General features: G+C 36.7%; 1 protein-coding gene across 1 annotated transcript in view; it reads right to left on the reverse strand.

The window, feature by feature from the left end:
* The window catches only part of SLC2A13 (solute carrier family 2 member 13), a 311,261-nt gene that overhangs the window by 149,750 nt on the left and 147,566 nt on the right, over positions 1–13,945 (reverse strand). The gene's annotated exons all lie outside the window — the stretch shown is intronic.

Here is a 13,945-nt window from a genome sequence, read left to right on the forward strand (position 1 = left end):
AGTCTCTTGATTATTGAAAAAAAAAAAAAGATAAAATCAACAAAATAGGAGAAAACTTGTTTTACTGTTCTTTAATACATCAATGTTCAAGTCAGTCAAGCCATTTGATTCATATTCTACCATGAAAATACCCAGGTAACGAACAGTTTTCATCTGGCTGTTGAAACTTTATACACATGCAACGTAAATTAGGGATATGCTTTTAATAATGAAATTAATTCATAAATTGGCTTTCTAATGAACTCGTGGAAACAAATACTGTATTACTGTATGATTCATGCAGAGAAATCCTAGTCATTTCAGTTTTTCTGATTTTAGAAATCATTCGAATTACAAACTAATATATCTATATTAGAGCTACATAACGATTAACGTGCAAACATACAATTTACTAAGAGCTGATAAACAGGAATGATCCCATGCCTCATTCATCGCTAACAGCTGCTTGTCAGAACCATTGTAAGAACCACTCTTCCTCTACCAGGGACAAAATGAACACCCTACTCTGACCAGAGTTCTCATCACACCACTAGTTGCCCTTGCCCAGGCCTTTGGTGTTGCCATGCCGTCTTGCACTCCCACTCACCTGCCAACAGGATCTGGCACATACCTACACCCGTACCTGACTTGAGCCTTGAGAAGCCCGGGCCTCCTGAGCATCTAAAGCTGGTGCTCTGAGAATTCTGGGGCTCAGGAAAAATATGCTTGGAATTTTGAGCTATAACTTGGAAGTTTCCCTATAACAGCAATGGTATGATTGTTTCACAACTTTAGATATGGTAAGGCGTAAGGGGATTTTGTGTTCCAGCTTAACATAGACCGTTTCTATCAGCAAATGATTCTCTATTTCCAACTGAACGTGAAGTCCTTGGAAAGTAGCCAGTTATTAGGTTAGATGCGGACTCTGGAAAAATTGATTAAAATAAAACATACCCACAAAAACAAATAGCCAGAATATAAATACTTTAAAAATTGTAAATACTTACCTAAATTTACTTGTTTGTATTTTGTTCTAATTACTAAAATATTATTTGTTTTAATTTATTGTATATACTATATTATTATAAAATTATAGTTTTATTGAGATTAATTCATAGAGTCCTTATTTTGTTACTCATAGTTCTTTCTTTTTCTTTACTGACTGCTGTTAAGTTTCATCTTACTGAACTTCAAACAGTGCCTCCACAATACAATTTGGCAATATAGTTCATTCACCTCCTAGAAATAGTGAAGGGATAAACCAAAAAACTATATCAACACCTTTCTCTCATGCTGGTTTCAGTCCTGTTTTTTAAGGGAATGAGTGGTGTACTAGAGTGATTTTGATTTTACTATATATTACTCCAGTACTTTTCCAACTATAAGACTTGGCAATCTAGAGAGATTTGGGTAAAGAGGGAAATAGAAAAGGGATTCTTCTCTTAGTGGTTTAATCAGTTTACTAAGGATTTGGAAAAGACAGGCACTTCAAATAAAGGTAGAGTACACTGAAACTGCATTTTTTTTTCCTGACTATTAAAGCAAGATGAGTAAATAATCCAATGTTTCAAATCACCCCCCAAATATGTAGTTCCCCATCTTTCAAAATTTCAGCATGACTTTATGATAAAAAAGCAGCAATGGGCACGTGATCATCAATGACGTTGTCTGCAGAAAGGAAACAGAACAAGCATTTGTCTGCATTTCCAATGTAACCAACGTATCCTGAGTGTCGACTGTGTTGTTAGGCACAGTTCAAAGTCAAACAAAACAGATGAGGGCTCTACTCTCACGAGCTTAATAAACAAATAAACAAAGAGAATAATTTTAGGCAGTGATAAATACTATGACTAAAGCAAATGAAGTAATGTAATACTAAGGGGAGGAAGTGGCTATTTCAAATATGGTCAAGGCCTGCCTCAGGCGGTAACATTTAAATTTAGACGCAAGCCACAAGGAAGCAGCTACAGTAAAGATCGAGAGGAAGACCTTTCCAGGTGGGAGGAAAAGCAACTGCAAAGTCTCTAAGGTGGGAATAAACAATGAATGGTGGGATGAGTGGCAGGAGATGAGGATGGTGGACCAGATGGGGGCCAGATGGGTAGAGTCTGGGGACCAGGGTGAAGGGATCGGTTGACTTTAAATGTGATGGAAAGCTACCAGAAGTTTTTAATGGAGAGTTAAGATCTTATTCATATTTTTCAAAGGCCAATCTGGCTACTCTGTGGAGAATGGCTTACAGAGGGTAAATTAGAAATAAAAAGACCAGTTAGGAGACTGGCTATTACAATAAACGAGCAGGAGGCCATGATGACTAGGATGGCTCATAGTCATGGAGATGAAGACAAGGAGAAGGATACATGCTATGATAGAGCTGAAGTTCCCCAACTTTCCTGCTTCGTGGAGCCCTTAGTGTCTCAGTAATTTTTTTCACAAGCACCCCTAAGACAGAAGAATACCTAGTGGTTCTGTTTCTTAAGGTACAAATTATTTAACAGCAGTAGTCTGAGCATGTCAGTGTTTCCTTCACAAATTGAAAATATCCCACGACTCCCTGTGAGGAATCTCATGTCTCTGCAGAGCTAGGGAATCATGGTTTTGGACCCAAGACTTATGGGAGAACTGGATGTGGGGAGGTAAGAAAAGAAAATGAAAGGTTATTCCTGGATTTGGGACCTGAACAACTAGATAGATGGTAATGCCACTTACTGAGATGTGAAAGAATGAAGGAAAATATAACCACCCTGAGAGGTAGGTTGCACCCCATTTGCACATAAGAGAGTTGAGACTTCAGAGTGTCTATGCGAGTTACTCAAGGCAGCACTACTGGCAGGAAGCATGATAAAACTTTACTCCAGGTCTGTCGGATGCCAAATAAAATAACACAATAAGTCATAAGCTGCTATGACTTAGTCACATTAGAGGACATTAAATATGATGATCTCATTTAATTCTAGCAACATTATTTGATAGGTCTGTTTGATTCCAAAGTCAGTTACAGCATATTCCCTCTTAGCTGATATAAGGTATTGGCAAACGACAGTCTCATCCACCTAACCTCAAAAAAAAAAAATTTTTTTTATGTGAAATGGAGGTCTTGGGTGTGAAAAACAACATTTTACATGTGTCCACAGTTGTTGTACTTAAATACTATTTCTATTCCTAAAATAAGAGCAATCTAATTATCCTCATCTTGACTCAGTCCTGAATAGGACATATATGGGGAAAGTGCTAAGTAGAATACTGATTGAATATCTATCGATTCCTGAGGGCAGATGGCATAACCTCCATGGGTCCCAGCCATGGAGAGTAACTTGAGAATGTGGGGAAATGGAGAGGACACATATACTCCAAGAGGCAATGCAGTCCCTTGAAATCTGGACTTTAATGGGAAATTTAACAAGTGTAAATTTCTGCACTTAAAGAAAACATGCCTAAGGGCTAAATTTAGTCCTTGCTAATAGTCTTAGATATATGATAAGATTTCTCAAATATACTTATGATAAGCGGATGAGGAGTCATTAGAAGATGAAGAAGATCATTAGAAGAATCCAGGAGGAGACTGTTAATTCTATGCAAGAAACTAAAGTTAAAACTCCATAGTTACATCTGCTTTATATATTTTCTAGCACTGTGTGTTTTTACAGAAATGGAAATAGGAACACCTTATATTTAGTGCTGTATATTTTAATCTGCCCAGTAAAAAATAATCTTATCAAAATAAATGAAGATGTTCCAGAAAGAGACTGTTCATTTTTCTCCCTGCCATGAATGGCATGTCATCAGACTATTTGTCTCTGCATCAAGCAACTTAATAGCATTTGAAATCCTGCAATTCCATCAGCCACAGGAAGCATAATCACAAACTTGGACAGAAGTCCCTAACTTTAGCTCTCCAGTTGCCCTGAGAAAGAAGGACCCAAGAGATCTGACTTGCAGAATTTTTGTCATGGGATGTTCATTGTTGAAAGTCAGACTAAACTGAAAGAGTATCACCTATCCAATAATGTAAATCAATGGAAATGTCACTGAAGCTTGCCACTAATTCTAAATATCGGGACTCGAAATATCCTGTTCTCAAGTCTTGAATGGTGTGGCCTTTTGTTTTCCTAAGGTAATATCTGCAAATCAGTTAAGCAACACACTCATACAGCTAGACTGAGACAAATCCAATTGTTAACACCATGCTACGACCCTAGCTAGGAAAAGAACAAAAACAAAATAGAACAGTTTAGTAGTAACCAAAATCTAGCTGACTTTCTATGGGGAAGAGTTCTCTGGTGGGGGGTGGGGGGTAGGGGGTTGAGGTGGATTTTATTATCTTTATAGTCTTTGGGGGGAAACAGACACATAAATCTTTAGTTATAATAAAGTATTACTATAACTGTTATGACAGAAATCTACTCAGAGTGCTACAGGAGGCCAGAGGAGGTTCACCTAAATTAGCCTCTGGGTGTCGGGAGACGGCACATAACCTGAGTTTGGAGGTTTTCTAGGGTAGGCTGGATATTTCAGCCGGGGACGATGGTATGTTGAACGCACTGAGGCTTGGATTAGCTTTAATCATCACCAGAAGAATAGGACATTTTGTACAGCAGGAGGCCGTGCATGTGGGAAGGGACTGAACATGGGGTAACACAGAGAGGAACAAAACTCAAGCCAAGAAGGGCTCTCGACTCTGAGCTCCGCTAAAAGCTGTGACAACACTTACATGATTTAAAAAAGGGAAATGATTTGATTTGATTTGACTTCAGAAAGTTCACAGGCAGAGATAAGAAGGAGGGATGTATGATTTAAGATAGAAAAATTCTCTGTGTATCTCCTCCTACAGCATTGCCCAGCCCCCTGGCCTCACACACCTGGGTGAAAGTAGGTTCACTTTGGTTTTTCTCTTAGGAATTAGGAATGGGGACAATTCCAGTCACTCCATTGTGGATGTTTGAACTTAGAAGTGCATCCAAGGTTACGGGGACAGTGAGATCACATATGAGCTTTATCCTCCAGGGAAGGCTCTCAAAGAGAAAGAAGACGATACACATAGCCAGAGTGGAGTAAGGACAAAACACCATGTGGACACAGAGGTTGAGCAAGCAACCCTCCAGTTTCTGGTTCTAGCCCCTTGCCAGGCCCAGCTGTATTTCTTGCCCTTGGTCCCTGTGCCATTACTGTAAACCCCCTTATTTTTCTCACGATTGGTCTGAGTGAGATTCATTTACTTATAAATATAATAAACCCTGACTAAAGCAGGGCCTGAACTTGGACAGATAATGAAAATCAAGAGAATAGGAAAGATATAAAAGATGTTAAGGAAGTAAACTTGAAGGAAATCGCAACTGGTTGGATTTAGATGTGTTGGCTTCCCAGCTGCAGTCTTGGGCACCACTGGTCATACCCTCCACTGAGATGGGGATTATACGAGGGGCAGGATTGGTGGGCAATGATAGGAGTTCAGTTTTGTGCATGTAGAGGTTGGTGGGAGTCGAATATCCAAGTGAAGATATCAAGCAGTTGGATATGGTTGTACATCTCAGAGGAGTTCTGATCTGGAAATGCGAATTAGGTCATCTCTAACATATAGATGGCACTGGAAACCATGCAGATGACAGAATCTTCCAGTGAAGTTGTAAGCCAAGGCCTGGGAGCACCAACATTAAGGTGCAAATTGAACAGGAAAAGTCATGAAGAAGGCTCAGCATGAAATGCTGTGATATGCCAATAAGGAGGGAGGGTGGGAATTAAAGGACCACAGCCAAGTAAGGAGAGCCCAGAAAGCTGACTTACTGAGAGACAACAAATGTGAGTGTGGAAAGAGGAGAACCAAACTCCCCAACATCTACTGAGTACCGACTACATGGCAGACATTTTGTTGTCTCATTTCATCTTCAAAGCAACCTTTCAAGACAGGTGAAAGCAGATCCTTTTAAAGATAAGGGAAAAAGACAAAAGTTTCCGGGGATAGTCTAAGTCAAATTGTGTGTCTTGACTCCTTGGCAGAGTGCTTTCCACCTGTTGGTTTAAAGAATGAATTAAAAAGTGACTATTTCTACACTTTTATAATAGTCTACCTGGAATTTATCGAACTGGTTACTCTCAAACTCACATATGATTTGGGGGTGGGGATGAGGGGGCAAGGTTCTGCTTTATGGACACAGCTAGCCGAATTCCTGGGGCACATTCCTGGATTTCATGCTGCGATTTCAGCTCATTAACAGCATCTCTACGTCTTCTACTTACCATTCAGCAAAACATATGAAGCAGAGAAAGGGCAAGTAAGCCAGGAAATCATGTTTTGGCTGGGGAAGCCAAAATCTTTGTTGCTGATACTTTACAAACCACACAGATAAATTTCCATTAATTACCACAGAACCTTAAATTCACATCTGATTCAGAAAGCATGCCAAAAAGATTTGACAATCTTTTACATAAACCAGAAGTCATGTCACATAAGATATACTTAGCTACAGATCCCTCACCTCCTAAGAAGGCATTGTTAGCTCTTAACATTCAAAGGTCATTGAGATCTTTTCTCCCTGACTTAAACTTCAGATAAAAAGAGCACATCTAATACTGAAATAGAAAACACTCCTACCACACCTATAAGTTAGAAGAAAACCACTAGCATGATTCTTTTCTATAGTTTGGAAATGGATATGTGCATGAAAAAAAGAGTATTATAACAATTTTGTGTCTACAGAGGATGTCTCAGATCCTAAACCAACGGGTGTGGTACAAAGAGAATGGGTTAACTGTGGAATGTCCATGCTTTCCAAATGACCAGGCATACAGTGAGCAGAAGGAATTAACCCCAACTAAGTTGCTGAAGCATATAGGCTATATCATTTAAACACCATGACAACTGCAGGAGAGATTAACCCTGAATTCCAGATCACTGAGAAGCAGTTTTATGGAGTTTGCACAACTAGCAAGTGTGGTGGGTTTGGGTTCAAATTCAGATTTAACACCAAAGGCTGTATTAATATTTGATGTACCATGTTTCTGCCTAGAAAACTATTCCATATAAAGAAATCTTTAAAAATATAACAAAAAATCATTTATATGTGCCATCTCCATTTTCTAGGTAGAATTAGTGTTCCTATATAGTGTTCCATTTTTCTGTGTTCCTATAGCATATTAATTTGTTTATCATTGTAGCACTGTAATTATCTGTCTATCTGCTCGGGTAGAATACAGACTTCTCAAAGACAAGAATATAGTTTCCAAATATCTGAAGCTCTATCAATACAGTAAATGTTGGTTGAATGAATAAATAAATGACTACTTCAGCAGATGTAGTTTTACGATTCCTTTGACAGGACAAAATTATTTGTGAATTATACAAAGAAAATGTTATAATATTCAAGACAATATGTTCTCATCATTTCTTATAAAACTCCACTTTATTGCTTACTTTCTGTATGGTTAAGTGACTTCTTTCACTGAAAATGAAATTTTACACATGAAAGGTACTAAGGAAGTTCACATCCATATGGTGTAAACTTATTTTTACACATATTTGAAGACACAGAATTTTAAAAACATCCCTTTAATGCCCTGCCTCATATGCGTTTGACTCCTCTCTGAATTCCCTTGCCACTATCATGACAATTCACGATAGAATCTGACAGTTTCTACCTAAACAAACTGTGTCTCTCTACTCTGCCTGATAATTCTGGCATCATGGAAGATTGCTTAGGGAAGCCCGAAAGAACTGCATTTACCAACTGCATTTACCATCTGCAGGGGGTAATTCTCACATTGAGGGACTGGGCATTGTGAATAAATACTCCTAGAATAGTTCTGAATCACATTCTACACTATTCCTCAGCAGGATTGACCTCTAATTGCTTACTGAGTGAGGTAACCTACTTAACCAAGGCAATCTTGACTACATTGGTCACCCTATCACACTACCCCCCATTCTTTTACTTATGCTTCTTGTTATCAATCCCCTGTACCCCCAAATCATCTGCTTTCAAGTCTTGGTCTTAGGGTCTGTTTTGAGGAAACCAAACTAAGACAGGTGTGCAACACAGACCATGGGGAAGTGAAAAGTGATTAAGAACATTCTGATCATTCCACTATAAAGCCATTCTGTTCAGAGCCTCACCTGATGAGAATACTTTGTTTTGTATGTTAGGATAGAGATCTATCTGCCTCCCAATATGGCTTTAGACTTCAGAGATGAAGAATGCATTTTTTCCCATGTATTCCACATGTATACTATTTGAGAGACCAGTGAAGCTCACTGGGCTTGAACCTACTCTTACATCATTACAAAAGCCAAGGAGTCCTTTCATATCAAGTCATAGGTTTGCCACACAACCTTGAGATAAAGAGAACATGGTCAACTATAACCAAGACCATTCTTCAAAGATATACGTGGGAAATAAAAATGTGGTCTTAATATAGTACAAGAAGCTAAACATCTAAGACAATGATTAGCATGTAGTAAGTATTTAATAAATCTTCCAAAAATTATGTTAACAAAATACATTTTTCTTTTTAAGACTAAAATTGATCTACAGTCTGATAACTTTTCATCCAAGAAAGATTTAAAGTATTTCAAACACGAATGTTTTAGCTTCCACTTCTGCTTGAAACTCCATTTTTCCTAATTCAAATGTACATTAAAGTCCATCTATTTCACTTTATAAATAATTACAATGAAGGCAATTAACTGGCATGCCTTTCGCAGTTGAGAAGATCTTAAAACTGATTCTCTTGATTCCTGGGTCAATATTCTTTCCAGCACATTAAACTCATCTTTCAAAAGAGTGAACCATGAACCTTAACATTTCCTCATCTATTCAATGACTTCCATCCAATGAACACAAATGACCACAAATGCACTCATCTTGAAACATTCCAATGAGATAAGCATATTATCTTTCAATAGCTTTTTGGATTATGTTCAGAGCCATACTGAGGAAGCAGACAGAGAAGTCTCTCCCATGAGTGAGTTGGTGCTTTGGTCCATTTATCCTGCCTGCTGTGGATCTCAGAGGGAGCAAAACCTCACCTCTGGTTCAGATTTACAACATGTGAGTGCATAAATCCTTTTTCTTTTCTTATTTCCTGTCATCTTCATTTTTTTCTACATTTACTACCATCTGGCCATGCCCACTTATGGTGCCATGTTTCCTGATTGCATAGTAATTTTTCATAAGAGGAGAGCTTGTTGGAAGAGCTCTCCACAGGAATGGAACAGATTCAAAAATACGGCACTTATGAAATTAAATTAATTAAATGTGATTAACAAATATAAATGACTCATCCAACCACCACACTGGCTTGTCCAGGAATTCTAGATCAGTGTATAAAGCAAAGGCCTTACCTGGATGCCAGTAGATTAAATAATTTGATGAGTGTTATGATTCTTGAGATGGATGCAATTTTATTAGTGCACAGTCATTTTAGATTTTTATCTTTGGATAGTACTGAATTACACTAACGTTGATTTCTTACCTTATATCACTCCCCAAAAAGCTTTAAACAGTCAGCTCTGAGCACTAACGTTGATTTCTTACCTTATATCACTCCCCAAAAAGCTTTAAACAGTCAGCTCTGAGCATGTCAGGTGTTCTACAAGTAGAGGGTAGACCATGTCATCAGGATTCAGAAAATCAGGATTCTACCCTCAGCTCTAAAATTTATTAATTGTGTGATGGTGGATAAGTCACTTCATTCTTTAAGAGTTAGCTTCCTTACCTAGGAGAATAAACTGATGAACTGCTCTGCCTACTTTACAGGATTGTTATGAAGATCAAGAGGGATCTTGTCAATGAAAATATTTCATAGTGTTATATATATAAGGAGTAAAAATGTTTGTTATCAATGACAATAATAAATAATTACACCATTTGAGGGGGTTAAGAGTTTTGTCCTGCTTTTTTAAACTTTTCTGTTAATGATTATTAAATGAATTAATAAATGCTGAAGCAGTACCTGATATTTAATGCTCAAAAAATGACAGCTATTAACATTATTATTATTACAAGGGCATGTTTCCCAAAGGTCTTTATTATCTCTTGTAAATGCCATATAGGAAGTGATCTCCTGGGGATTTACAGCAGTTATGGAAGTAAGAATGGTCTGCCCAATCAATATAATTGCCTATTTCCCTCCCCTACTTTAAGTTAGTAGGAAAGGGAAGGGTAAGAAAAGATGAATCTGGGAGTACTAATCTAAAAGAAGAGTAGATTAAAACTAAAAGACTAATATAGGGTGTCCAAAAGAAGTTTATTCCCCCACAATCCTTTCTACTCCTTCTCCACTTTACTACTGATTTTCTATATAACCTTAAAATGAGCCATTTAACCACTTGGTCTTCCCAGGTAAAATTCTGATACCTTCCACCTGTCCAAGATGGATTATTATATATTTATCAGAACATATCAAAATACAGCTTTTTATTAAGATTCCTCAAAAGAAGCAAGGTGCTAACAAACCCAGATAGAGCCAGTTGTGTTCTCTCTCTCTTTCTGCTTACCCACCTACCTTATTACACACAAACACACAAACACATTCTGGTTGTGGTAATATTGCTGGAATTTATTATTAATAACTACATTTATTAGTAGTTATCAGATAAAATTTTTAGATGGAAAATGCAAAAGTATTATTATTATAATAGGATTTAGAATAAATTCAAAAAAAGAAAAAAGAATTTCTTACAAGTGTTTTCTTCACATTAGTCATTTTCATCTATGTGGACATATTTAATTGGTCTGTGAGATACAGTGCAATATCAACACTTTGTATCAGGAAAGCTAGTACTCCATTTCCTATATTCTTTCTCTCATGTGAATGGAGAAAACTCTATTCACTGTATGTTTGAAATTAAGTGATTAGAGTCATATTAGTAAATTACCTCTTCTAAAAGTTAAATGTAGTTGTCTGAAATATGTACTGGTTTTAAGGATTTCTAAATCCTTTTCAATAGGATAAATAATGATAAGGTATGGGTTAGGCTACAAACATGAATTATCATACAAATAAAATATACAGACATAGACATATTCACAATATATATATTTCATGGTAGAGAATGAAAAAATTAAATATTCCAAGAAAAATATCTATTTTCTTGACTGAGATAGGATATTAAATAGATCAAGGAGATAGAAATAAATATCTTATGAGGAAGAGGAGAGAATACTAAACATGGTAAGATTATATGATGGAATTGTAAGGATAATTTATCTCTCAATGTTTTTTCGACATGATCTTTATGTTAACTTTCATTGGTGAAAAACAGAATTCAAACTACCTCAAATTTCAGGTTCACACAAACTTAGGGCTGAAAGATGGACTTTATAGAAATTTTTCAACTTCTGCAGATTATTAGATTTGGGTTGTGAATACAGACAAGCACTGCCTACTTTATTTCCCACTTAAAAGGGAACAAGTTGGAAAGAAAAAGAGTAACGAAATATATAGAGGCTGCCAAAAAAATGTGTACAGATTTTAAGAAAGGAAAACTGTATTAAAATGTAATACTCAATATATACCGATAACAAAAGATGTGTACAAGTCATGCTTGACTTCTGCAATTACAAGAGGTGCATCAGCATCTAGACACTTCTGATGACGGTGAACTACTGCTTGAGCAATGTTGACCAAAGGGTCCACTTGTGTACATTTTTTTGGCACCGCCAGAAGATAATAAAATATCGATAAAACAGAACTCTGAATTAACAAGGTGATATTTTTAAAATAAAATAAAAAATGCAGTTAATATTTTCAACTAAAAACAGCAGAAAGTAAACTATTAGGCTCAATTTAAGAGATTATTTTAAATTAAATAAAACAAAATTTATGACCGTATTTATTGAATCTTAAGAATAATGGAAACAGATACACAGCATACAGGTGCACACACGAACACAGACTAGAGAGAGTAGAAGAAAACGCGTTATGTGAGAGTCCCAGATTAGTCATTTCCATTCAGGTAATGACAGAAGTGCAGTCTATTACAATGAAATTAATTTATACTAAGTTTTATGGGCTTAAAATACGAATGTCTGAAATTCAGGGCTACAAATAACCAGCAGTTACTTAGCATAGTCATCATATTGTTTAAGTGGCTAGCTGTTTTGCATCACATAGACACAATCTAAATTTCACCATCACTTACCTTATTTTATTATTCCTTCTTTCTGAGATCAACACTCAACTGTAGGCAAAAGGTGCATGACATTACCTACGTCATGTATAGTTTGTGATAAGCAAAGCACATAAATGACTCATAAATCTTAAGGAATATCAGGATCCTTATATCACTTGATCTCACCGACAAAAGATTGAGAGTTTTTGGAGAAGTGAATGCTTTATTAAAATGTGAAAACGTTAATTGGCACATTTTATACTAAAAATCACAAATGGACTGTAACAGTCACTTCAGCTAGGAACATGCTGGCCTCAGCCACTACCCATCAATGAGAGTTGCCTCAGTTTGTAATCTCTGTTTTACAGAAACACAAAAAAGTACAGCAAAAATTCATTTTCTGTGCTTTTAAACTTGTCAAATGTAAACGCCTAGAAAAGGGCAGAACAAACAAACAATAGTTTCAGAAACAGGACATATTTTAAATTAGGTTGATAAACTAGATATTCACATAGGGTTATTGCTGCATTGCAGTATTTGAAAGTGTGGTGCTAGCCCTGTTATAATTCTGCACCATCACCCACACAGAATGGTGGATACATGTCTGAACAGTCATGATGGATGACATCTGGAAAACAAATAAACATACTGACTGGGCACTAAACTGACAGGTGGGCCTTAACAGAGGTGAGGAAAAATGAAAAGAAATGTGAGAAGTAGGAAAAGACCAATAATTAACAATTATTTAGTCCAGAAAGTTGTAGTCTAACAAGGATTATGATTAAAATCAAATTCACCAAGTGTGTACCACGTCTCCCCGAAAATAAGACCTAGCCGGATGATCAGCTCTAATGCGGCCTTTTGGAGCAATATAAGACCCGGTCTTATATTAATTTTTGCTCCAAAAGGCCGCATTAGAGCTGATCGTCCGGCTAGGTCTTCTTTTAGGGGAAACACAATAGATGTATTTAAAGTGGACTTGCTTAACAAATACTGATTTAATCTAATCGGTAATTGGGCCTTATCATTACTTTTAATAATCATTTTAACCAATTCACTCTTCTCAAATTATCACTAAATAATTCATCATATCCCAAATAATTTTAAAGGAAAATATCAAGAGTCCCAAATACAAATGATTTACCAGGTAAAATTTAATTTTACATAATTTGGAGTTTTCTAATGAACGATTTTAAACAATAGGTGTGTGTGGGGGGGAAGCTTCTACGATTAAATAGCTTTTCACCCAACAACCAGTTTCTCAGCAAAAAAATCATGACTTTTCTCTACCCATATTCTATTACCTAGGATCCTAAAAGTCTACTCTGTGGAGGACTGGAATAGTTCTATACAGCTCTGATCACAGTTTGAAATTAAACACTTGAGTTTATTTAATGTGTGTTTCCTCTACCAGCCTGTGCACTCTATGAGGCCGAGGCCAAGGCCATATCTACTTTTTTCACTGCAGTGCATCTAGTACAAAATAGGCTGCCAAAAATGTGTTTAATATTGAAATTCCTGAAACACAGCAGAATCCTACTAGTCACCCTGCTCCATCTCCATCACACATAAAACTGTGGGGATTACTCTGAAAACAAGAAAACAGGAAACTTTTCTGCATCTTCTCCACTTCTCTGACCCCACTCCATCTTCAGTCCACTATACTCTGGTTGTAATAAACATACTTCTCCTAATGTTCTTTTCACATTGCATTGAAACTGCCCCAAAAGGAAATGAACTAATTACCTGTGTGCCTATTAACCTGACAATACTAGGTGATTTCATTTTGATTACTTTCTAACCAGTATCAAGAAATGGCTTATGAAAATGATACGTTCATTAGCTCAGAATGCAAGGAAG

Source organism: Rhinolophus hipposideros, assembly GCF_964194185.1.
Source record: "Rhinolophus hipposideros genome assembly, chromosome: 9".
Classification (NCBI taxonomy): Eukaryota; Metazoa; Chordata; class Mammalia; order Chiroptera; family Rhinolophidae; genus Rhinolophus; species Rhinolophus hipposideros.